The sequence below is a fragment of the Trachypithecus francoisi genome, unplaced genomic scaffold, assembly GCF_009764315.1.
Source record: "Trachypithecus francoisi isolate TF-2019V2 unplaced genomic scaffold, Tfra_2.0 Lachesis_group13, whole genome shotgun sequence".
Lineage (NCBI taxonomy): Eukaryota > Metazoa > Chordata > Mammalia > Primates > Cercopithecidae > Trachypithecus > Trachypithecus francoisi.
The window spans coordinates 115,764,845-115,789,208 of record NW_022681458.1 but is presented as its reverse complement, the minus strand read 5'-3'; the positions used below and the strand labels follow the sequence as shown (position 1 = coordinate 115,789,208).

The 24,364-nt window shown below is 41.5% G+C and overlaps 1 long non-coding RNA gene across 4 annotated transcripts in view; it reads left to right on the top strand.

Moving 5' to 3' along the window:
* The window catches only part of LOC117095422, a 41,286-nt gene extending 18,968 nt beyond the window's left edge, over window positions 1–22,318 (top strand). For 3 of the 4 annotated variants that reach the window (XR_004441976.1, XR_004441973.1, XR_004441975.1), the window contains exons 2-3: window positions 15,743–16,007; window positions 21,753–22,318. This is a non-coding gene — a long non-coding RNA (uncharacterized LOC117095422). The remainder of the gene's footprint in view (window positions 1–15,742; window positions 16,008–21,752) is intronic. The other variant, XR_004441974.1, reaches the window with a different exon arrangement.
* The last annotated feature ends 2,046 nt before the right edge of the window (window positions 22,319–24,364 follow it).

Below are 24,364 nucleotides of genomic sequence, written 5' to 3'. Positions count from 1 at the left end.
TTTGTTAGTTATTAAGGCAAGTGGAGAAAACCCTCTTTTCTAAAAGGGTTTAGAACAGAGTAGTGTAAATTCACCAGCAATATAAATTCTCCATTCTCTAGAGTGCTCTATGATCCAACAGGAAGCAGGAGAATGAACAGGATAATCTCACAAGGACCCTCTATACAGGGAGGACATGGAATTGAAGGTGACTTTGAGAGGTTCAGGCTTGCACAGTGGAACTGGAAGTAGGAAAGGAAAAGGAGGAAGTCCAAAGGCTGGTCAAAGCAGTGGCAGCATTCCCTACCCAGCAGACCAAAGAAGAGGATGTGAATCCTTGGTCCATTCATGATTGGTTCCTTAGTTGTTAGCCTGTTTGGGATATTGTGACAGTGATGTATAGGATGGTGGTGGTGGTGGTCTGTGTGTAGGTGACTGTGTGTGTACATATGTGAGTTTGTGTGTGTGTGTGTATATATGTGTATATATATGTATATATGTATATATATGTGTGTGTGTGTGTGTGTGTGTATGTATAAATACCTCAGAGATATTGTGGGTTTGGTTCCAAATTACCACAATAAAGCGAATATTGCAATAAAGTGAGTCACACAATTTTTTTGTTTTTCCATTGTATATAAAAGTTATGTTTAGATTATACTGTAGTCTATTAGTATGAAGTAGCATTATGTCTAAAAAGTAATGTGCATACCTTAATTAAAAATGCTAACAATCATTTGGGCCTTCAGTAAGTTGTAATCTTTTTGCTGGTGGAGGATCTTGTCTTGATGTGGATGGCTGCTGACTGTTCAGGCTGGTGGTTGCTGAAGGTTGGGGTGGTTGTGGCAATTTCTTAAAGTAAGACAACAATAAAGTTTGCCACATCAATGGACTCTTCTGTTCACAAAGAATTTCTCTGTAGTATGCAATGCTGTTTAATAGCATTTTACCTACAATGAAGCTTCTTTGAAAATTTGAGTCAGTTCTCTCAAACCCTGTTGCTGCTTTATCACTTATGTTTACATAACATTCCAAACCCTTTTTTGTCATTTCGACAAGGTTCACAGCATCTTCACCAGGTGTAGATTCCATCTCAATAAGCCATTTTCTTTGCTTATCTGTAAGAAGCAACTCTTTATCCATTCAATATTTATCATGAGATTGCAGCAATTCAATGACAGCTTCAGGCTCTACTTCTAGTTGTCTTACTATTTCCGCCACACCTGCAGTCACATCCTCCACTGAAGTCTTGAACCCCTCAAAGTCATTCATGAGGGTTGGAATCAACTTCTCCCAAATTCCTGTTAATGTTGATATTTTGACTTCTTCCCATGAATCTTTAATGTTCTTAATGATATCTGAAAAGGTGAATCATTTCCAGAGGATTGTCAATTTTCTTTACCCAGATCCATCTGTGGAATCACTAAGTATAGCTATAGCCTTATTAAATGTATTTTTTTAATATGACTTCAAAATTGAAATTACTTCTTGATTCATGGAATGAAGAATGAATGTTGTCTTAGCAGGCATGAAAACAGCATTAATCTCCTTGTAGACCTCCATTAGAACTCTTGGATGAACCAGGTGCATTGTCAATGAGCAGTAATATTTCGAGAGTAATCTTTTTTTCTGTGTAGTAGGTCTGTATTAGTCTATTTTCACACTGCTCTAAAGAAATACCTGAGACTGGGTAATTTATAAAGGAAAGAAGTTTAATTGGCTCACACTTCCACATGGCTAGGGAGGCCTCGGGAAACTTACAATTATGGAAGGAGGCAAAGGGGAAGCAAAAACCTCCTTCACATGGTGGCAGGAGAGAGAAGAGCTGGTAGTGAAGGGGAAAGAGCCCCTAAGAAAACCATCAGATCTCATGAGAAATCACTCACTATTATGAGAGCAGCATGGGAGAAACCACCTCCATGATCCAATCACCTCCCACCAGGTTTCTCCCTGTCAGACACATGGGGATTATAGGGATTACAATTCTTGAGAAGATTTGGGTGGGGACATAGCCAAACCATATCAATGTTTCAACAGCAGACTGAAAATATTCAGTAAACCATGCTATAAGCAGATGTGCTGTTATTCAGAATTCATTTTTCCATTTATAAAACACAGGCAGGGTAGATTTAGCATAATTCTTAAGGGCCTAGATTTTCCAAATGGTAAATGAGCATTGACTTCACCTTAAATTCACCAGCTGCATTAGCCCCTAATAAAACTGTCAGCCTGTTCTTTGAAGCTTTGAAGCTGGCATTGACTTCTCCTCTTTAGCTATGAAAGTCCTACACGGCAGCTTCTTCTAATGGAAGGCTATTTTGTCCACATGGAAAATCTGTTGCTTAGGGTAGCCACCTTCATCAGTGATCTTAGCTGGATTTTCTGGATAACTCATTGTAGCTTCTACATCAGCATTTCCTGTTTCATCTTGCACTTTTATGTTACAGATATGGCTGCTTTCCTTAAATCTTAAAGATCCTCTGTGTGGGTTCCCATGGAAACATGAGAGGCTGTCTTAGAAACAAATGGCAGGATTTGAACGAACCTCTGCTAGCTTCTAGCCTTTCTTCTGTAGCTTCTTCACCTCTCTCAACCTTCATAAAATTTAGGAGAGTTTAGGCTTTGCTCTCTGGATTATATTTTGGCCTAAGGGAATGTTTTGATTTTTTATCCAGACCACTAAAACTTTCTCCATATCAGCAATAAAGCTGTTTCACTTCCTTATTATTTGTATGTTAACTGGGTAGCACTTTTTACTTCCTTTAACAATTTTTCCTTTGCATTACAACTTGTCTGTTTGGTGCAAGATAGCTTTCAGCCTATCTCAGCTTTTGACATGCCTTCCTCACTAATCTTAGTCAATTCTAGTTTTTGATTTAAAGTGAGAGACTTGCAACTCTTTCTTTCACTTGACCACTTAGAGGCCATTGTGGGATTGTTAATTGCCCTAATTTCAATATTGTTGTATCTCAGTGAATAGGGAGACCCAAGGAGAGAAAGAGAGATGGGGAAATGGCCAGTTGATTGTAGTAGTCAGAGCACATATTTAGTGATTACGTTTATTATCTTATATGGGTATGGTTGGAGGTGCCCCAAAATAGTTACAATGGTAACATGAAAGATCAGTGGATCACAGATCAGCGTAACAGATATAATAATAAAAAATGTGACATAGGGACAGGGAGTGACACGTTATTGGAAAAATGGTTCTGATTGGCTTGCTCACGTGGGGTTGACACAAACCTTCAATTTGTCAAAAACAAAGTATCTGTGAAGAGCGATAAAGCAGAGCACAATAAAACAAGATATGCCTATGTATCTCTCTCTCTCTCTCTCTGTGTGTGTGTTTATGCAAATAGAAGAGAGGTCTGTATCATCAAATGTTGCTAAAGTTCTTAGAGATCGTCTGTGTGGGTTTCTATGGAAACATGAAAGGCAGTCTGAGAAACAAATGGCAGGATACTAGAGAAAAGGGCATGATAGTCACATTTAATATCATTTTATAATCTGGCTATTTTTGCACATTTGTGAAGACAAGCAGGCTAAAAGAGTAATTAAAATACTCAAAAATATTTAAGATTTTAACAGAAAAAAGAGAAAATTGGTCATCCTGCCTTTGTTTTATGAAGCTTTCACAAAATGTAGAGATTATTTCCAAGATCCTTTCTTTGATTTCTTACTTTACTTCTGCTTGTGTACTAACCAATTCTTGTTAAATATTTATGGACAAGATTAAAGACTTTATAAAACTCAGCAGCTGGCAGCTGTCCTCGCCTAAAGGATAAAGCAGAGAGTCTTCATTTTAATTGGGTAACTATGTGACTGAAATATCTAACCCCCAAGGGAAATACAAGAGTTAAAATATGTAAAGCAATTTTTAAAAGAGAAAATCGCTCTCTACATTTTATAGTTTTTATTTCCTTTGGTAGTTGCGTGTGAAGGTGAAATTACAGTGTTGTCTTTTATAGCTTCCTAAGGTTGGAGCCACATTTCAATGTTTCCAAATGCCTCCTAATAACATTCAGGTAGAGAGCACATCATTCTGCTCTGTGTTGTGACACAAAATTGCTCATCATATTTCACTTCTGAGAATCTTCCACCCAGCTGTCTTGTGACCAAGTTATAAAACGACAGAGTAAACTTAAAACTGCAGAGGGTGGGGGAATCTGCTAAACTGACTGTTGGGCAGACACTGAATGCAACAAACAGAAGTTGAAGAAAAAGGATTTTTTCCATTTTTAAGCCAATAATTACCTGAAGTTTAACAGCAATATTCTTAGCGTTGAGCCTCTGATGTTGGTCTTAAGAGACTCAACTGATCTCGAACAAATCAACTTTCCCTCCATGGGTGTGATCCTTAACCAGAACATCTAGGTCTTGGACAGGATGTTTCCTGAGATACCTTTAAGGGCTAAGTATCTAAGTCAGGGTCAACAAAGCAAAGTACCATGAACCAATTCCCATCTACTGCCTTTTTTTGTACAGCCTTGTGAACTAAGAACATTGTTGATGTTTTTAAATAGTTGGGGAAAAAATTAAAAAAAAGAAGATTTTCTTATATGTACAAATTATATAAAATTCACATTTTAGTGTCCACAAATAAAGTTTTATTGCAACACAAGGAAGCTCATTTGTTTACGTGTTGTCTGTGGCTGTTTTTACACTACCATGGTATAGTCAAGTGCTTATGACAGAGACTGTATGGCCCTCAAGCCTAAAATATTTGCTATCTGAACTTTTACTGAAGAAAGTTGCCAATCTCTATCTAAATGATTCTGAATCAATTTAAAAGAGTCAGTCAAGTCATCTTTTTTGTTTGTTTATTTGAATGGCAACTTTCTTAATAGTAATATCGATTGTGTTTGAAAAAATCTTTGTTAAATTTTTGCTCTATTATTAAAGAAGGAAGTTGTAGTTTTCTTCCAGCAAATCTGATAACTACTGGGGCCACTTTCCCTGATACTTTTTCCTTTCTCAGCGTCACATGCGTAGAGTCAGCTGCATTCCTTGAGGAATGAGAAAGGTGGGTAATATAACGTATAGACCAAAGATTTTGAGTTTCATTTCCTCTCATTAACTTGAGATGAGGTCTCCCATGTTTATAGGTCTCAAACCCAGGACCTGGGAAAAAACTTCTACTTGGCTGAAATGCAGAGAAACCCATTATTAGCAGAACAACTGGAAAGTGAACATTTTCCAACACCCTGCTTGGTGCCAGCTTCAGTGTTAGGGTTTTGTGTGCAGTTTTATTATTCCTTATAACAACCTCATCTCCCAGAAGGGAGAGCCTGAGTTGTGGAGAGGTTAGAGAGCTGATAAGTGGGGGAGGGTGGATTTGAGCCAATGTCTGTCTGATTTCAAAGCTCATGTTCTTACAAAGCCAATTTAATATTTACAAGAACTCTCTCTTCCCAGTAAGGAAGTCACCCAAAGAAACAAAAAATAAGATGAGAATACCTGTACATTTTGGATCAAAGCAAGGTCCAGGAATCTCTGTCAGTCTGTATGGATGTGTTTCCTAAAGCCAATGCTGGTAAAACACTTCCTAAATTTCTTCCAATCTCTGTTTTCAATGGTCAGAAGTTTCCTTTATGACATTCTGTTCGGTTTCTTCTTTTTTGGACACAGAGTGTTGATCTGTCACAGGCTGGAGTGCAGTGATGTGGTCATGGCTCACTGCAGCCTCAAATCTCCTGGATTCGGGTAATCTTCCTGCCTCAGCCTCCTGAGTAGCTGGAACTACAAACATGTGCCACCATGCCTGGCTAATCTTTATTTATTATATTTGTAGTGATAGGGTCTTGCTGTGTTTCCTGGGATTTTTTGTTTGTTTGTTTCTTTAAAAGTGGTATTCTGTCTGCCTAGAACACTGCTGTCACTTTGTGTTGTTGACACCCTACTTGCCTTTAAGGGCTGGCTCTTAGTATACAGAAAGGAGCCAAGAGCCTTGACATCTTTGCTCACCATTACCAAGTGCCACCACTCACATCCAATCTGTTAGGCACCTCCCTACCTCCAGCAGATCACATCCTCCTCCAAGCTTGTATTTTGGGAAACTCAACATTCTGCCATGGAGTCTCACTAGACTGTATGCTTTTTGAAGTCAGGAATGATGTCTCAGACCTACATACCCCTGCGACACTGAGCATGGTGTCTCATGTAGGCAAAGAGCATTTGTTGAAAAGGATTATGTGAGAAAAATTCCATTCTTGCAATTTACCTCATCACCCATTTCCAAGTGTCTACCCTACGCTGAACCCAAGGTCAAGCTGAATGAATGCACTGCTGTTTGTGCTTGTTTTGGCAGAGAAGGGACTGGTTTGAGCTGAGGTACAACATCTAGTCACAGTGTTTTTGAAACAGATTCTTGAGTTTACTGGAAAGAAATCCTCTCTGTTTTACCCGGGTGGCACTTCTTATTACACTCTATCCCTGGGGTCTCTGGCCCTTCCTGGCAGAACTGATGGAGGCACTACCTCCTGCTCAGTTGACTCCAACTTTCCAAATCCCCTCCTTTATTTTATTTTATTTTATTTTATTTTATTATTTTTTTTTGAGATGGAGTCTCACTCTGTCACCCAGGCTGGAGTGCAGTGGTACGATCTTGGCTCACTGCAACCTCCACCTCCTGGGTTCACCCCATTCTCCTGCCTCAGCCTCCTGAATAGCTGGGACTAGAGGCACCCACCACCATGCCCAGCTATTCTTTTGTATTTTTAGTAGAGACAGATTTCACCGTGTTAGCCAGGATGGTCTTGATCTCCTGACCTTGTGATCCACCTGCCTTGGCCTTCCAAAGTGCTGGGATTACAGGCATGAGCCAGCCACTGTGCCTGGCCCCAAATCCCATTCTTGAGGCCTATCCCAACCTTCAGAGAGTTGAAGAGACATGGCCTCATAGTGAGGAGTATGTGCTCTGAAGTTAACAGACTTGTGTTTTCAGTTCCTATTCTGTCACTTGAAAGATATGCAACCTTGGACATTTACTTAGGTTCTCTGAACTTCAGTTTCTTCATTTGTAAGACAAGAGTAATGTTGCTACTCAAAGGGTTGTCCTGACATGAGAAAATGCACTTATATGACAGCAATCATACTGTGATGTCTAGGTAACAGGAGAGCTACCCAACTTGGTTGCTTTTTGGTGGCAGGAATGCCTGTCAACTCAACAGCTGACATTTTCACTCACTCTGACATAGACATTTGGGAGGAAAGAGGTATAGGAACAAATCTGAGAAGTCCCTTTCTCTCCCTGCTCTCACCCTCCCCACTGCTCTTGCTTCTGCTCTGCATTGTGGCCACAGGCATTGAGCAGCTTCTCTTTGTTTCTTCAGCAAAGTCTTTGCCGTATTGGAATGAGCCACTTTTGTCATCTATTTGTGGCAATAATCAGGAGAGTCATTGACACAACAGTGCTGGGAGGATGGACCACATGTTCATGAACCATCTGAGCTGCACCAGTTGGGTCCCGGCCTCTCTCACAGTCCTGATCCCTGATCCCTACTGCATGTGTGGTATGGGCTGAACTTGCACTGGGCTGTAGGCATAGTGCATTAATGCAACCCATTTTGACCTTTACTCAATGTCAGACACTGTTCTGAGGACTTTAGAGGCATTATCCCATTTAACTTCACAACGATGCCTGTTTTAGAGATAAGGAAATAGATATAGAAAAGTCAGATGACCTGACGAAGATTACATAGTTGTCAGAGCCAAGAGTCAAACCCAAAGCCCTCTGACACCAGAAGCCAAGCTGAGACAAACCTGGGTCGTTTGGTTTTTGTTGCTGTTGTTGCTGTTACCGAGTTTGTTCCAAGATCTCATGCCAAAATATTTGCAGCCTTCAGTTACTGACTTTTGACTCAGGAGCTGTAGTTCAGATCCTCATCTTTGCTTTCTTAAAAAAAAAGTCTGATGGAGAAAGGGTCATACTTGGAGTCATTTAGAAACTAATTTGATAGCTGTAAGTGTCCTTTAGAATAAAACTCTTTCCCACTTTGTACTCTTGGAACCTTTATTGCTAAGTGTGGAGTGGCGGGGGAGATGGAAAGCAGGATGAGCTGTGAAAATAAGTGGATTTTCTCTGATGTCTAATCCACTAATTATGTCAAGTAAAATTGGATCATGCTTGTAATTCAGTTTTTACTGTTTGCATTAAGAAATGCTGTTGGCAGAGTTGTGAGCAGAGAAAGGGAAAAGGACATTGCAAGTCAGTACTGAATGTGAAGAGAGTGAGTAGAAGTTTATTTTTTGGGGAGGTGGTCAAGGTGTTGCATTTGGACTGCCCAATTTGGCTAATGTAGCTGCAGCAGTAATAACTAAAGTGGCAGTGCAGAGTATTAAGGAAAGTCATGTGGGAAGCAATTTGAATATGTCATGATGACTACTCTGTGTTTGCATACAGGATGAGGAGTAATGTGCAATGCATGAGTTCTTTTTCACTGAATTTAAAGGAATTTTAACCCACAAACTAATACCAGTGATAGAAATTTCAAGAAAGGAATACACCTTTGGGTGAGAAATTTCAGGCTGATTAGCACTGTACCTGCCTTCAAGTTTGCTTGGAGCCCTAGGCTACGTCCTCCTCCTCCATTTATAACAGTTCTGGTTCCTCTCTTAGGATTACTTTTATTTCTTTAGATACCTTTTTTCTCTCACTTGCTTAGATTTACTTATTTATTTCCTCAAACATCCTGAAGCTGCTTGGGAATGTGCCTTCCTCTAGTCTTCTTGGCATACCAACACCATTAAGTGCTAAAATTTGGAGGAAAACAACAAGAAGGCGACTTTCTTCTCACCTAGAAAGAGGAAGACTGGGAATAAAACCCACCCTGAGTGGATTGTATGTACAGGAAACAAAAGTTTCTAGAAAGTGTTTACTGTGTTGCATTGGAGCTGTCTCTGTCAAGTAATTTTGTTCACATTCTCTCTCTCTCGATGTCCCTCTCTCTCTTCTATGATATCTTAATAGTTTGATAAAATTGTCTTGCAGAGGAGGCTTTCCCCAAAGCTTGTTATTTGTTTTATGGCCCCGTCATCACCATTCTCCATTCAGGACAGTGCATTTCTGTCATCTACCCACTGAGCAGGAAGCAAACCAGACAACCACTCTGATCCAGCAAGAGCAAAATTATAAAGTTATGATATTCTTTTATCCAACCCCAGCCCTGAGCTCACTTTCCCTTTTTTCAACTGGGCACTTTCTCTTTCGGTGTCAAGTAAAATTCGTTTTTCTGTAGCCACTCCTGGGAAGGGGAGAGAAGTGGAAAGGGTGGATTGTGCCTGGTGTCGTTGTAGGAGGAGGTGGCAAACACTGTCCTGATGAATCCGTGAAGCCATAGGGGTCAGGGTGTGACGTCGGCAGAGGAGAATAGGGGCAATGGCCTGGAGACCCAACAGCTCTCTCATCAGGAAATAACTGTGTTGACTCCTCTTCTGGCCACAGCATAGGCTGCTGTTTGTTTTATAACAGCTTTATTAAGGTATTCACATGCCATACGATTCATCCACTTAAAGTATACAATTCAATAGTGTTCAGTGTATTCACAGACTTTTGCAAGTGTCACCACAATCTATTTTAGAACATTTTCATCCTTCCAACAAAATATTACGCCCCTAGCAATCCCTTCCTATTTCCTTCTGCCCCACAGCTCTGGCAATAACTACTCCACTTTCTGTCTCTACAGATTTGCCTATCCTGGAAAGTTCATAAAAATGGGTTTTTGTGGTATGTGACTGCTTCTTTCACTTCGCATAATGCTCTCAAGGTTCATCTATTCAAAGTTGTAGCATGTATCAGTCTTCACTACTTTTTATTGCTGAATAATATTCCTTTATAAAGACATATCATATTTTGTTTATCTACGAATCCATTGATGAACATTTGGGTGGACTGAATTATGAATGATGCTGTATGAACATTTGTGTCCAAGGTTTTGTGTGGACATTTCTCTTGGTTGGACAGGCTGGAGTAGAGCTGCTGAGTTGCATGGTAACTCTATGTTTAACCTTTTGAGGAACTTCCTGGTGCTGTTTTCCAAGGAACTTCCTGGTGCTGTTTTCCAAAGCAGCTGCACCATTTAGCACAGGGCCTTTGCAAATGCAGTTTTCCTTTGCTCCCGTCCCCTGTTGCCTGCTCCTTCTTCAACTCTCATCTCAAATATTTCCTCAGGGACACCTTAGCTGACCTTCAAGGCTAATTCAGACCTCTCTGTTATATATACTCATAGAAATTAATAGTTTTTTGTGCACATAAATTATTTTTTGTGTACATATTTTGTTAACTTGAGACCCTTTGTGTCTCAGTTTATCTATTTAAGTACTTAATTGTAAAATAGGGACATTGATATTTAAATTACACTAAGAATACTAGAGTAAAAGCATCCAGCAGCTTGAGCCTAAAGCATAGTAGGGCTAAAGATGGTAGTTATTATTTTAACACTCTCTGTATGGAATATAAAATCAGAACCGTAATTACACATTCAGTGAGCATGAACCAAACTTAATTGGCCTTTCCTTGGTTTTCTATTAATAGCTAGTTGGTACTTGCTTTATGCGTTTTGTTGTCTAGGAGCATTTGCCAGCAAACAGGCAACAGAGGTGTAGGGAAATGTAATGGAAAGAAGATATAAATAGAGGAAATTCAATCATTAATGTATTTGAATTTGGCAGTTTACTTCAGTTAGCAACTGACTGAGATTTTATTTTAGAATGAAAGACCTTGGTCTAGCTCCAGGAACATCAAGGCCTGGGTGGGGCCTATTTTGTGAACCATGGTTCTTAATGATTTTTGGGAGTTCTCCTGTGTACATCAGTTTTACTGTGAGAATTCTGAAGAGCCGAGTGCTACATTTGCTTCAGCTTTTCTCCAGTGATGCTTGGCCAAGTCCAAGGCTAAAGCCAGTCTCCCAACATGGCAGTGGTTCTCTCCAGCCGAACACTGGGCAGCCTGATCTGTTGCTCAGCAGCTCTGCAAGCTCAGCTCTGCTGGGGAAACCATACAGAGAACCACCTGGAAGTGAGGGTTGTGCTTCAGTCTGTGCCAGCATCATTGCAGATTAAAGAGGAGACTCTAGGACCAGGAGTGGATGTGGAGTCTGTGGATGGTTCTTTGTGACCTTGAGAGCTAAGATCTTGCAGCTCACAGTTGAGTGAAGGTAGTTTCAGGCTTCAGGGAACCCTCCCACTTGAGTCTATGGGTTTTCTTTTTAATTTTAATACCGTAAACTTTTGCTTTATTTTTAATAGACTTTTAGAGCAATTTTGTGTTCACAGCAAAACTGAGCGGAAGGTACAGAGACTTTCCATATGCTCTTCAGCACCATACATTCATAGACTCCCCCATTGTCAACATCCCCCACTAGAGTGGTACATTTGGTGTAATTGGTGAACATACACTGGCACATTAATACCACCCCAAATGCATTTTTTACATTAGCGTTCACTCTGCTGGATTCTATGGTAAGGTATGTTTAGTTTTGCAAGAAACCATGAAACTGTCTTCAAAAGTGGCTGTACCCCACTTTGCATTCACATCAGCAATAAATGGCAGTTTCTGTTGCTCTATGTCCTCGTCAGCATTTGGTATTGTCAGTGATCTGGATGCTGGCCATTTTAAAAGGTGTGTAATGGTATCCTATTGGTGTTTTCATTTATATTACCCTAATGACATACGATACAGAGAATATTTTCATATGCTTATTTACATTGGTGTTATACCTTCTTTGGTGAGGTGTCTGTTAAGAACTTTGTTCATTTTCTTATCTAAGCTTTTTCTATGCTGAGTATTGGGGGAATGCAGGACAAGGAGAAGGACATACTCTCTTCCCTCAGGGAGCTGCCAGAGGAGAAATGACAGTGTCTATTAGGAACTGGCCTTACAGGCCGGGCGCGGTGGCTCAAGCCTGTAATCCCAGCACTTTGGGAGGCCGAGACGGGCGGATCACGAGGTCAGGAGATCGAGACCATCCTGGCTAACATGGTGAAACCCCGTCTCTACTAAAAAAATACAAAAAACTAGCCGGGCGACATGGCGGGCGCCTGTAGTCCCAGCTGCTTGGGAGGCTGAGGCAGGAGAATGGCGTAAACCCAGGAGGCGGAGCTTGCAGTGAGCTGAGACCCGGCCACTGCACTCCAGCCTGGGCGGCAGAGCGAGACTCCGTCTCAAAAAAAAAAAAAAAAAAAAAAAAAAAAAAAAAAAAAAAAAAAAGGAACTGGCCTTACAATCTCCCAGGTTGATGGATGAGTCGTCACGCATATACATGCACAGAAATTCACTCTGTGCTCATGACATTAAGTCTTCTCTTCTCTCTTCTGGCCTCTTCTCTTTTTTAACTTCCTGGTCTCCCACCGAGTTCTTGTCTGGAGCTACCCTGTCTGAAGAGGGTTCTGTGGGTGCCTGGCACAGACACCTGATGCCAGACACCTGATGGTGTGCTCATTCCCTGCTGACAGGCCCGCTGATCTCTGAAACTAGCCCAAGTGTCCCATAGGACTGATATTTATGCCTTTTTAAAAAAATAAACATAGAAATTGACCCTCTCAGTCTTAAAACTTGAGAAAGTTACATTTGTCTTATCTGAGTTCCTTTCTCAAGAAACCAACATCAGACGTCCCGGATAGTGTCAAGGAATAGAAGCTTACCACATCACCACATCTGGACAATGAGATGCCAGACTCTCATCTGTCCTAATTGCCTAACCACCCCCTGCTGCCTATTGACCAACTCCTCTTCCTTACCCCTCCCTAAATCCTGTTTTCTCACAGAGTTACATTTCTTTCCTGCAGTATAAACCCCTAATTTTAGTCACTTGAGGAGATGGATTAGAGACTGATCTCCAATATAGTCGGCTGCTGCAACTGAATAAAGCCTTTTTACCTGGCAATACTCATTGTCTCAGTGATTGGCTTTCTGTGTAGTGAGCAACAGGATCTAGCCCAAACCTGTGGCATTTCAATAACAATCACCATTACCCGCCATCTCTGTCTTGAGAACGTACTTATCTGGGAGGTAACCTTGCACTCACCCCTCCCCTATTCTTTTCTTGCCTCATGGTGGGATCAATACCAGATCCAACCGAAGTGCATTTCCAGCTGAGACCACATTCTATTAGTTTGTTCCCCTTCCCTGTCCCCTGCATCCTCATTCCTCATTCCTTTCCTGAGAGCATGCTCCCCGTCAATCACTTGAAGAATCCCTGTTACAGGCCCCAGGGAAGCCAACCTAAAATAATGCCCATGCTCAAGCCTTCCCTCTGTTTCTCTTCAATTAGGACCTGGCCCTCCTTAAACTTCCAGTCAACTGCGTGACAGTGGGTCATATTAAGAATTAATTATAAATAACGCTTCCTACTTTATTTGTACTTTATTTGTAGGCTAATGTGTTACTGTTTCTTGATAACATAATGCCTTCACTCAGTTAACCATTCATTTTATTTTTAGGACTTGCTTAAGTAACAACCTTAGTGGGAAAATGCCAGTGGAATTTCATGAGCATGACTGGCAGTGCTTGCGAGGCAGAGAAGGATGAGATACTTTTGATTAGGTGGATTTTTCAGCATCTCTTCTGGAAATACCTTTTGAATCACCCTCTTCTTACTACCGCTACCTGCCAGTGATTTGCTCTGTCCCTCCTTCATCTCCCCAGAGTATATAATGGTTGAGTATCTCTTTATTGCATTTATAATATTGCATTGCAATTATTTTTTTTTCCTGGTTGCTGCCTCCCACTAGACTGGGAGCAGCTAAAGAGCAGAGGCCTTGTCTTATTCATCTCTATCTCCCCAGTGCCTACCATGGTGCCTGGTACCCAGGAGGAACTCAAGCACTGTGTGTGACAAAAGAATTAATAATTCTGATAAAAAGTCCACCTCCTCCTCCACTTTCACATGTATGTACCTGGGCACATACATGAATACACATAACAACATTTGTGGTGGAGTGAAATGTTTAGAATATTAGTCAATTGTGTTTCTTCCTAGTATTTCCTCAGTTTTCAAACTGGAAAAATGATACCCCAGGCCAAGGGAAAGAGAATAGAGAGGGAGGCGATGGGACATAGAAAGAAGGTGAGTCTCTAAAATAAGTTGAGACTAAAGAGGGAGAGTGGTCAAGGAAGGCCCAAGATAAACTTTTGGGACACAAGAGAAGAGAGGACCAGACTGCTCTTCTTGGTGAGTTCTCTTGTGGAAGGCAAGACCCAGAGGGGAGGACGATACATGGTTAGTCAAAGAAAAGGGTCTTAAAGAGAATCTCACATGAGAATAGTGCTCACAAGGGCACTATTTTAGGTTGGCATCCCTAGAGCGTGAAACAGGGATTCTTCAAGTGATTGATGGGGAGCATGCTCTCAGGAGAGGAATGAGGATGCAGGGGACAGGGCAAGGGAGCAAACTAATGAGAATCCAGGGGTCCCTGGGAACTAGGCTGACCTAGAAGCAACAGAACTTTGCTTAATACACTTGAGGGCCCAGAGAGTGCAGTAAGATATGACTCTGAGCACACAGGCTAAGGGCTAGTTAGCTGGGAAAAATGCCTGGAAGAGAGACACTTTTAAGTTCACTGAAATCTGTTTTCTGCCCTTGTGGAATAAGGAGTCAAATAAAGGAGTGAAATTAAATTATAAAAAATAAAGTGTTGCATTTAGTGCATAGCTCAACTTGGAACTGAGACTTTCTTTATAAAGAGTGAAACTGAAAACTCTGGGTAAATGAATCAGCCGTAGGCAGAGGGGTCAGAGAGGTGTAGGCTAAAGAAGAGTCTGTGTCTGGGACCTGGTTCATGGGACTTCAGGACTCCGTGAAGTCAGGTAGGATTCCTGGGGTGGCTACCGATTACCAGTGAGGATGTGAGAGAAGGAAAATGATAGGTGATCTCCCTGCCTGGGCTCTTTCAACTCCAATCACACCACCTGTGAACATCTTATAAACATAACAGGGGAGGCCCAGACATTTCAAAAAGCCAACTAGAAGAACACTGATGTAGAAGCCTCCCCTGGCACTGTCGTGGGGATACTGAAACTGCTGTTGCTGTGAAAACCAAAAGGCGTGCCAGGTACTCACTTGCCTCGAGTCAGAAAGGCAGCCTGAAAACCTTCGCTTGATAAATCTAATCATTATTTTTTTTCCCTGAATACTCTTGGGCAAATTCAAGACTGCTTGGAGAAATGGATATGAATATATACAGATAAACACTGGCATGTAGACATGAATACATATAGATAAACACCCACTTCAGACATAAACATATAGATATGATCATTTACTAAATATTCAATACTTCCTATTCTGGAGGCTGTAGAAATGATGTTATAGACATTATCTCATTTTGTTCTTCCTTCAACAATGAAAGGAGAGTGATGTTACATTACTTTAACACAAGAGGAAATGGAGGCACAGAGTGGTTGAACAATAGGGTCACAGACCTAGGAAAGGATAGGGCTTCTCTATATGTTGACGCATAATCAATGCTGACCCTTCCTTAGGTATTATGGTGGAGGAATGTGCTTGAATGACTCCCTTACCCCATTCCTTAACACTCATTATTCAGCTCATTTTAAATTCCTTTATCAACATTACTAGCAAGAATCATAAGGGAATGATTTTAGCATAATTGTATGAAACAGGGAGACAACAGCTCTAGAGAGAGGTCATGTGTATCTATGTGTGCACATGCACAGATGTATGCAGGTACACACTCATGTGTTTCATGGACTGAATAAAACTACGAAATTGTCATGTCTATCATGTCTAATACCTTAATTTCACAGATGCAGAAATAGCAGCTCAGAGAGGCAAGTGACCTGCCCACGGCCCCAGGAACCAGGTCTACAGGGACCCTGCTGTATCTTTGCCTGAGACATGGAGCTGTCTGTTACCGGCACAGCCTGAAGGGGAAGAAGACCATGGAAGGGAGAGGGCAGGGAGCTGCCTCACCTGCTAACTCTTCTCGATTGAACCAACTCTCCACTTGGGAATTTGACTGCAATATGACTTCTCAGGACAGCAGACATCCTAGCCTTAAGGAGGGCACAGGTACATTTTCCTAGGCCAAATTAATATGGATTTTGAATTATCTCCTATTGTTCAGAAAGATCCTTTCTGCATTGGGGGCTTTGACATTTCCCAGGCTGCAAGAGCCATGGATCTCCTCTGACAGCTGCATTGGAGAAGGTTCTGAAAGTCTTCTTTACATCCCTAACCAGACAGGTCATCAGGAAACTCCTCCAACAAGCGCTGACCCCTTCCCGGCCAATCCTTTGTGGGGCTCTGAGGTATAGATACCACCCAGTTGCTGCCCTCAGAATCAACCCAGCCCTTGCTTCTCTCCCAAGAGTGAAACTTGGAGGCATTAATATATATTTTTGTTCTGCAAAACTTCAAAGAATAAAACATTAGAAATAAAACTATAACAATCGTCCATGTGCCTGCCACCCAGTTTTATTAATTTTTTTTTTAAGAAGTAAAACATAAATATAGTTAAAATTCCTCGTGTATCCCTCCCAGTTCCAGTCCTCCCTCAGAGGCAAGCACTGTGGTGAAGTTTGTTACTGCTCTACATGTATTTCACAGTTTTATTATATATTCATATTCACATAGCACATAAACTTAAAAGGCATAAACTCATACTGTATATAAATTAAGTTTTTATACTTAATATAAATACAATTTATATATTACACATTATAAAAATTATGCTTATGTACTGCATAAGCTTTACACTTAATATTATAATTAATCAAAAATAAATTATATATTTACATAAGCTAACATTTATATACTGTATATCTAACATTAACATTTATACTGTGTATAATGTATATAAATTAAAATGTACAAAATTAGCATCAAACCCTTCATATAATGATGGTGTAACTTGCCTTTTATATGACACAGTATATTTTTATTTCTATTCATTTTGATGCATCTTGATTCCCTTCATTCATTCCACTGCAGTGGAGTTTTCCATCATTGGAATATGTCACAAATAATTTATGATTGTCCTGTGATTTGCAAAGTACATTTGTTTGAAATTTCCTATGACTATAAACAATGCTGCCACACATTCTGTGGCTGTTTTCTTGTGTACGCATGCGAGTGATTTTAGGACAGATACCTAGAAGTGGATGCTTGCCCCTTACCAGGTATTGTTGGTTGTTTTTTAAAAATGTCTGCGTGTGCGCTCTCACGCCAGCAGCATAAGAGGCTCCCATTTCTCTGCATTCCTGCTGCCACCAGGCCATGTTGATCTTGAACTTTGTTGTTAATTGGATGGAAGCGAAATGGGATCTCATTTGTGTTTCACTTGTTTCCTGACTGTTCATGAAGCTGACAATCTTTTCATATGGATATTGACCCTCTGAGTTTTTGCTTCTGTGAAATGCCTTTTCATAGCTTTTGTCTATTTTTCTCTGTTGGGTTATTTATCTTTCCCTTATTAATCTGTAGGAGTTTTTAAAATATTCAGGTTTTTAATCCTTTGTTAGTTGTGAGCATTCACCATGATTTTCCTGGTTTGTGACTTGTCTTTGAATTTTGTTTATAATGTCATTGATTATGTAGAAGTTTTACATTTTGATGTAGTTAAATTTATTGCTGTTTTTCTTATAATATATGCATTGTGTGTCCTGTTTAAGAACTCCATCATCTGCTTCTGGCTACTGACATTGCTCCATTTGAAAGGTGGCATGTATGACTATGCGTGGGACGGGGAGGAGGCCTTTTTTTATTGGTTTCTAAATTCTTAATTACAACGACAACCCCACCATTAGGTAAATTCAGGTTCACACTAATAATTCCAGATTATTTTATGCCATGGAGTGTAGTATAGTGCTGAAAAGTGTGGGTTCTGAAGTGAGACTGCTTGGATTTGGATCACTTACTTTGGGCAAGTTACTTAAACTCACTTGGGGAATGATACTCTGGTACTTACCTTGTAGGGTTGCTGTAGAGATTAAATTAGTTTATGAATGCAAAGCCCTTAGAACAGTTTCTGATATAATGTAAGAGCCAAGGGCTCTCTCTTGCTATTGTTATTATTGTTATTAGCATCATTTTTAATCATTGTTAGTACTCAGATTTCCACTGGGCTGGGTTTCTAGGGGCTACCTTCAGACATTAGAGCTGCCATCCTCTACATGATTCTCGGTGCCTAAACTGAAATCATCTTGTTCTTCAGGGCCCAACACCACCTTAGGACACTTGTCTTTGAGGAGGTAAAAAACATTAGAATGCAAATGGAAAAATCATTGCATTTGGTTCCCCAGTTTGCTGGTATCAGACATTTCATCTTATTTAGCTTTCTTTTTCTTTCATTTTTTTTTTTTTTTTTTTTTGAGATAGAGTCTTTCTCTATTGCCAGACTGGAGTGCAGTGGTGCAGTCTCGGCTCACTGCAACCTCCACCTCCCGGGTTCAAGCAATTCCACTACCTCAGCCTCCTGAGTAGCTGGGACTACAGGCACGCCCGGTTAAATTTTTGTATTTGAGTAGAGATGGGGTTTCACTGTGTTGGCCAGGATGGTCTCGATCTCTTGACCTCATGATCCACCTGCCTTGGCCTCCCAAAGTGCTGGGATTACAGGTGTGAGTCACCGCGCCCGGCCTTATTAAACTTTCAAAAAAGTAGAGAATTAAAGGTTTCAAGGGGTCAAGTCCTGTCTGAATTCAGAGAGAGTCATCATGCTCTGAAATCTCCAAAGCAAGACAGATGCATTAACACAGGTGGCTTGTGAGGACTTCAGAGTCTATCTGTTGTGAACGTTTTCCCAGTGCCCCTTTCCCTTTCTCTGGTTTAGTCACCCCTCATACTTGTGCTTCTTAGACAGACTGCGAAAGCGTCACCCCTCTCCTCTCTCTCTCCCATCCACAGGGGTGGGCGTGTTACCCAAGCTGGATTACCCATCTGGCTCTACTAATTCTTCTAAGAGGTGGGCATGTGACCCAAGCTAGGCCAATGAGATTTTCTTTTTGCCCTTGACTGACTGGAGAACAGTTATTTCTTTCCTGGTGGCAAGCTAGAAAGAAGAGTCTGAGGTGCTGGCCAAGTTGTTCAATTGTCAGCCTTGTCTAGTAGATTCTAAGCCCTTGTGGGGGAGTCAGGGACCATGTCCACCTTGCTTGCTATTTTATCTCTTGCATCAAATAGCCCAGGTCCTGGGAACATGATAAAAATAGTTGAAGAAAATTGTGCTTTCCTTCCAGAAAGCTTCTAGGCCACGTGCTGGTCAACTGTGCCTATTGCTGCTCACTCTGCACCTTCCTGGGTTCTCTGGTTCAGGGCCTCAGCTCCTATGGTTCAACCAGAGTATCTCGTTGATCAGATTTGGATTTGACCTTTGGACTTCAACCTTACATACCTCCCAACACGTACTTTTGGTGTCGACCTTTCTTTTCCATCCAGGGGGACTGCAGAGAAAAGTGTCCTTGACTGTGTGACCTGCTTTCGGTCCTTCTGGAGTGAGCAGTTAGTTTCCTCCCACTCCCATCCATCCTCAGCTAGAGCAGGAGATGTATTCAGTCAACTTCAGCTCATACTCCTTGTTTGTGATCGTAGATTCTGCATTTGTGGTCTCTGCAAAAAGAGTGAGGCACACAGTTAAGATAGCAGATAGAAAAGATATATTTTTATACTGTTTCTTTTAACCCATGACTTTTCAAACTTTACTATGCCTCACAATTACCTGGAGTATTTGTGAAGAGACAGATCTGTGGGTCTCACTCCCAGAACTCTGGGTCTGGAGTCAGCTGGTCTGGGGTGGAACCTGAGAATCTGCATTTATAACAAGTTTCCAGGTGATGCTGATGCTGCTGGCCTGAGGACCACACTAAGAGCCATCGTTGAGTCATGTTCTCTTTTAACAGAGGTGCTCACTATCAGGATCTGATGGGCTTTGGGTTAAGGGTGAGTGTATGGATCCAGGATCTGTCGTAGAAATAGAAATCACTTGGATTATGAACAGGAATTTAACAGGGAATTAGGAGCTGATGAAATTGTTAGAAGAATTGGAGGAGTGCCTCTAGGCTTGGCCTCCAGGGATGGGAATGGTTCCTGGGACAAGGTGGTAGCATCGGCCGCTTCCCCAGCAAGAGAGCTGGGAATCAGAAGGCCACCACTAGTAGTGCCAGTGCCAGACCACCCAGGCACTGCTGCCACCCAAGGCACAGCCGCCACTTTACACCTGCGAAGCTGGTGACAACTCATGGAGCAGTCTCCCTCCACGTTGCTGTGGTTCCGTGGCTCTTCTGAGGGAGAGGAAATGTCAGCCTCCTTCTGCCTTCCAAATTTCATACAAGTGTATTCAGTACCCTAGCACAAAGGAGCCTGGGATGTTTTTTAACCTATCAAAGTAGAGGTTAGTAAGTGGGGGTTGAAAGGAGTAAGTGATTCAGCAGAAGCCTAGTTTCTGGGGAAGGGAGGGAACTTCGGGGAGACGTGGTTAGCACCTGCACACTCAATTCTAAGTAGCTCCTGAGTAGCTGGGACTACAGGCATGCCCGGTTAAATTTTTGTATTTTAGTAGAGATGGGGTTTCACTGTGTTGGCCAGGATGGTCTCGATCTCTTAACCTCCTGATCCACCTGCCTCAGCCTCCTAAAGTCCTGGGATTACAGGCGTGAGTACAGGGACTCAGATTCTATTCTGATGTTCTGACAAGAGACTAGCCACTGGCTCTTTCTGGGAATTTTCTCTCATTTAGACAGTGGGAAGAATTTCTGCATCAGGGAATCAAAGAGAAAAATATTAATTTAGCTACGTATGTTTATACTCTGGAGAAATAACCACTATAGGAATGCTTGCAATCGCTTTTATACTATCATACATTGACTTCGTTTATTGCAGGGTTTCCCACCCTTAGCACTATTGACGTTTCACACCACGTAGTTATATCTTGTGGAGGACTGTCCTATGCACTGTGGGACATTAAGCAGCACCCCTGACCTCTACCCACTGGATGATGGGTGCACCCCCAAGTTGTAAAGACCAAAAATGTCTCCAGACATTACCAAATGAACCTCAGTGGAGGGAATCATCCATGGTTGGGAATCACCGATGTACTCAATCTATATACATATAGTATCTTTGCATATATAAAATGGTTTATTGCAGGCTTTTTTTTTTTTGAGATGGAATCTTGCTCTGGAGGCTGGAGTGCAGTGGCCGGATCTCGGCTCACTGCAAGCTCCGCCTCCTGGGTTCACGCCATTCTCCTGCCTCAGCCTCCCGAACAGCTGGGACTACAGGTGCCTGCCACCATGACTGGCTAATTTTTGTATTTTGTTTAGTAGAGACGGGGTTTCACCGTGCTAGCCAGGACGGTCTCGATCTCCTGACCTCATGATCTGTCTGCCTCGGCCTCCCAAAGTGTTGGCCTAATGCAGACTTTTAATCAGAATGTCCAAGCATAAATTATAGCACACCTCTATGGTGGAATAGTATGCAGTTTTGAAGGATGTGTAATCACGTATCAAAATATATTTAGTATATTGTTAAGTTTTAAAAGGCACACTGCATACAAACTCCAGTTGTGTAAAATGAAATTGAATGTGTGTGCTAATGCATTCTAGTCCAAGGAAAATAAACCAAAATTATAATTGTGGCTATTTCTGAGTGATAGGATTACCTGTGCTTTTAATTTTCATCTTATTTTTTCTACATATCCAATTTTATAAAACAAATATGCATGCATTATATACATATGATATTTGAGTAATTGTTGTTATCACTGAGAAGAGAAGGAGAGAGGAATTTAACATTAATGAAACATCTATTCTATTCCAGGCACTGTGTAAGATACCACCTAACCCTAGTCCACTTTAAAGCCCTGTGCAATGGCATCAGCATGGACTGGAGAGGCAGGCAGAATTGGTTTTAAATCGTGGCTCCCAGGACCTGCCTGGACCTGCCTGGCCTTGGGTGAGTTGCTTAATCTCTGCAAGTTTATGTTTCTTTCCCTGTAAACTGGTGCTGGGTTTTCAGGGTGTCTGCAAGGATTAACAGAGGTGATTTAGGCCATGTATTACTATTGATTATTATGCAGAACTTCCCCCTGGGTGGGATGTGCCCTTTTTTCCTTCAACACACCAGTTCCAATCTTACATCAGTGACGGCCACATTGCCACATCCAGTCCTCCTTTCCCATCTTCCTGAGACGAGGCAGTAGACTAGAAGAAAGGAGAAAGTGAGTAAAGCCAAAAACCCAGCACTTCTGAGAAGCTGGATTTGCTTTCTCCTCGTCAGGGCTACTGACAGGCCCTTTAGCAAGACAGAGGCTAATTACTTACCAGGAGTAAAAGAAAATGTGTCGTTTGGTTGTTCTGGCTTTTCCCAGTGCAATAAATCACAGCCACAGGAATCCAACTTAATTTGATTTAATAAAGATTTTAAAGAAAGAAAAACAGTTTCCCTTGTTTTTATCGAAACTGCTAGTCATTTGTGTCTGTTTCATTTAGGGCTGTTAATGTGATGTGACCCACTCACTCTGCAAGTCACTTTCAGCACTTCGGAGTTCTGCTGTCCACATTTATGCTCGTCCATACCACCTGGCCCCCTGCCTGTTGGATCCTATGGTCCCTTGCCCTCTTCCCTCGCGTCCCCAGTCCCTCTACTCAATTCATCAGGTTCTGATTCTCAAAAGGAGGTTCCACTCACTTTGACAATTCATTTGGCTCTTTGCCTGGCTCTGACCCTCACAGTGTCTCCTGAAATAATCTTAAGTTTCCTGCTGGCCCTCGCACAGCTGTGGGTGGGAGGCATTCCTGCTCACCCCTCACCCACACTTCCCTCACATCAGGCCTGCACTGCTACATCCCCTGTTGGGCTTCCCTGCTGGGTGAGAAGCATCAGACAATTTGAGTGCAGCAGCAAAACAGAATGGCGTAGGATAAATCTCAGAGGTGGCTTTTGCTTATTTTATGAAAGCCAGAGAGCTCTCAGTTAAGAACATCTATGCAAATAGGATTTCACTTCTCCCCTCACTCTGGCTTATATTTGTATTTGTCTTGTTTCTTGAAGGTGTTGCTCCTTTTTAACAACCACTATTTCCCAGTGATTCCAAATGACATGCTGAAATGAAAGCCCTAATAACTTCCTACAGAAGAGAGGTGATGGAACATAATAGGGAAGTTTCAAGTGCTAGGATGTTGCAGCTGGGAAAAAGGAGCTTGAGGGATTGGCATGAATGGCCTGTTGCTATGTAACCAAATAGGCAATCTGGGGAGGGTGTGCTGAGGGCCAGGGTCAGACCCGTTGACCTTAAGCATGCCTTACCTTCCCGGGAACAACGGAATGCCAGAATTAGAGGGTGATTCAAAATCGAAATGCAGCTCTTCCATTCAGAACAGTGAGGTCTGGAGAAACTAAATGTCTTTGTGTAGGATACCCAGTTACTGAGGACCAGGAAGGAGGCTGGAACTCAAGCATCAGCTGTTAGTCCTTTGGACTTCCCATAGATCTGACTTGGATGTGTCATTGCCTATAAGGCAACTTTTTGTTTGTTTGTTTGTTTTGAAACAGCTATGTGAGTGAGTGTCCTTTGTGTGTGTTTGCATTGAATTGGAAGTTGGGTCCCCCTTCCCCACCAGGTGGGGTTTTGTTTTTGCTTTTGTTTTTCTCCAGCTTTATTCAGTTATAATTGACAAATAAAAACTGAATATATTTGAAGTGTACCATCTGAAATGTTGATATACATATATATTGTGAAGAACAATCAAGCTAATTAACATCCTGTCACCTCACATAGTTACTATATTCTTTGTCTTTCTTTCTCTTTTTTTGTGATGAGAACAGTTAAGAGATAACCTTTTAGCAAATTTCAAGTATGCAGTGCAATATTGTTAACCATATCGCCATGCTGTATATGATTGCATCTCCAGAATGTATTCACCCTGCATAACAAACTTTGTACCCTTTGATCAGCAGCTTCTCATTTTCTCTCCTCCCAGGCCCTGGCAACCACCATTCCATTCTCTGCTTGTATGAGTTACAAAGATGTTACATTCCACCTATCAGTGAGATCATACAGTATTTGTCTTATTTCACATCACCTAATGTCCTCTAGGTTCCTCTATAATCCTGCAATGCCTTGTGGTTCCAGCCCTCTGTGTGGTTGAAAGTGGGTGAGGAGGTAAATTTCTCATTCATCCTAGGAGACTGTGTCCAGTACAGTGGATGAACTAACTTCAAGTGTGAACTTGGCCGTGATATGTTCTTGTGAATCCCTGGTCCTGATCCCTGATACTCAGAACCTCACCCCTCTTCCCTAGTCCGTCTCATCTTCTATAGGCAGAGCCTTCACACTCTGAAAACCTCTCCTCACTCTAGTTACCCAGCCAGGTTTAAAATTATCTCATAGTCTAATACATTCTAGAAATATTAATGACCAGTAATAGTTT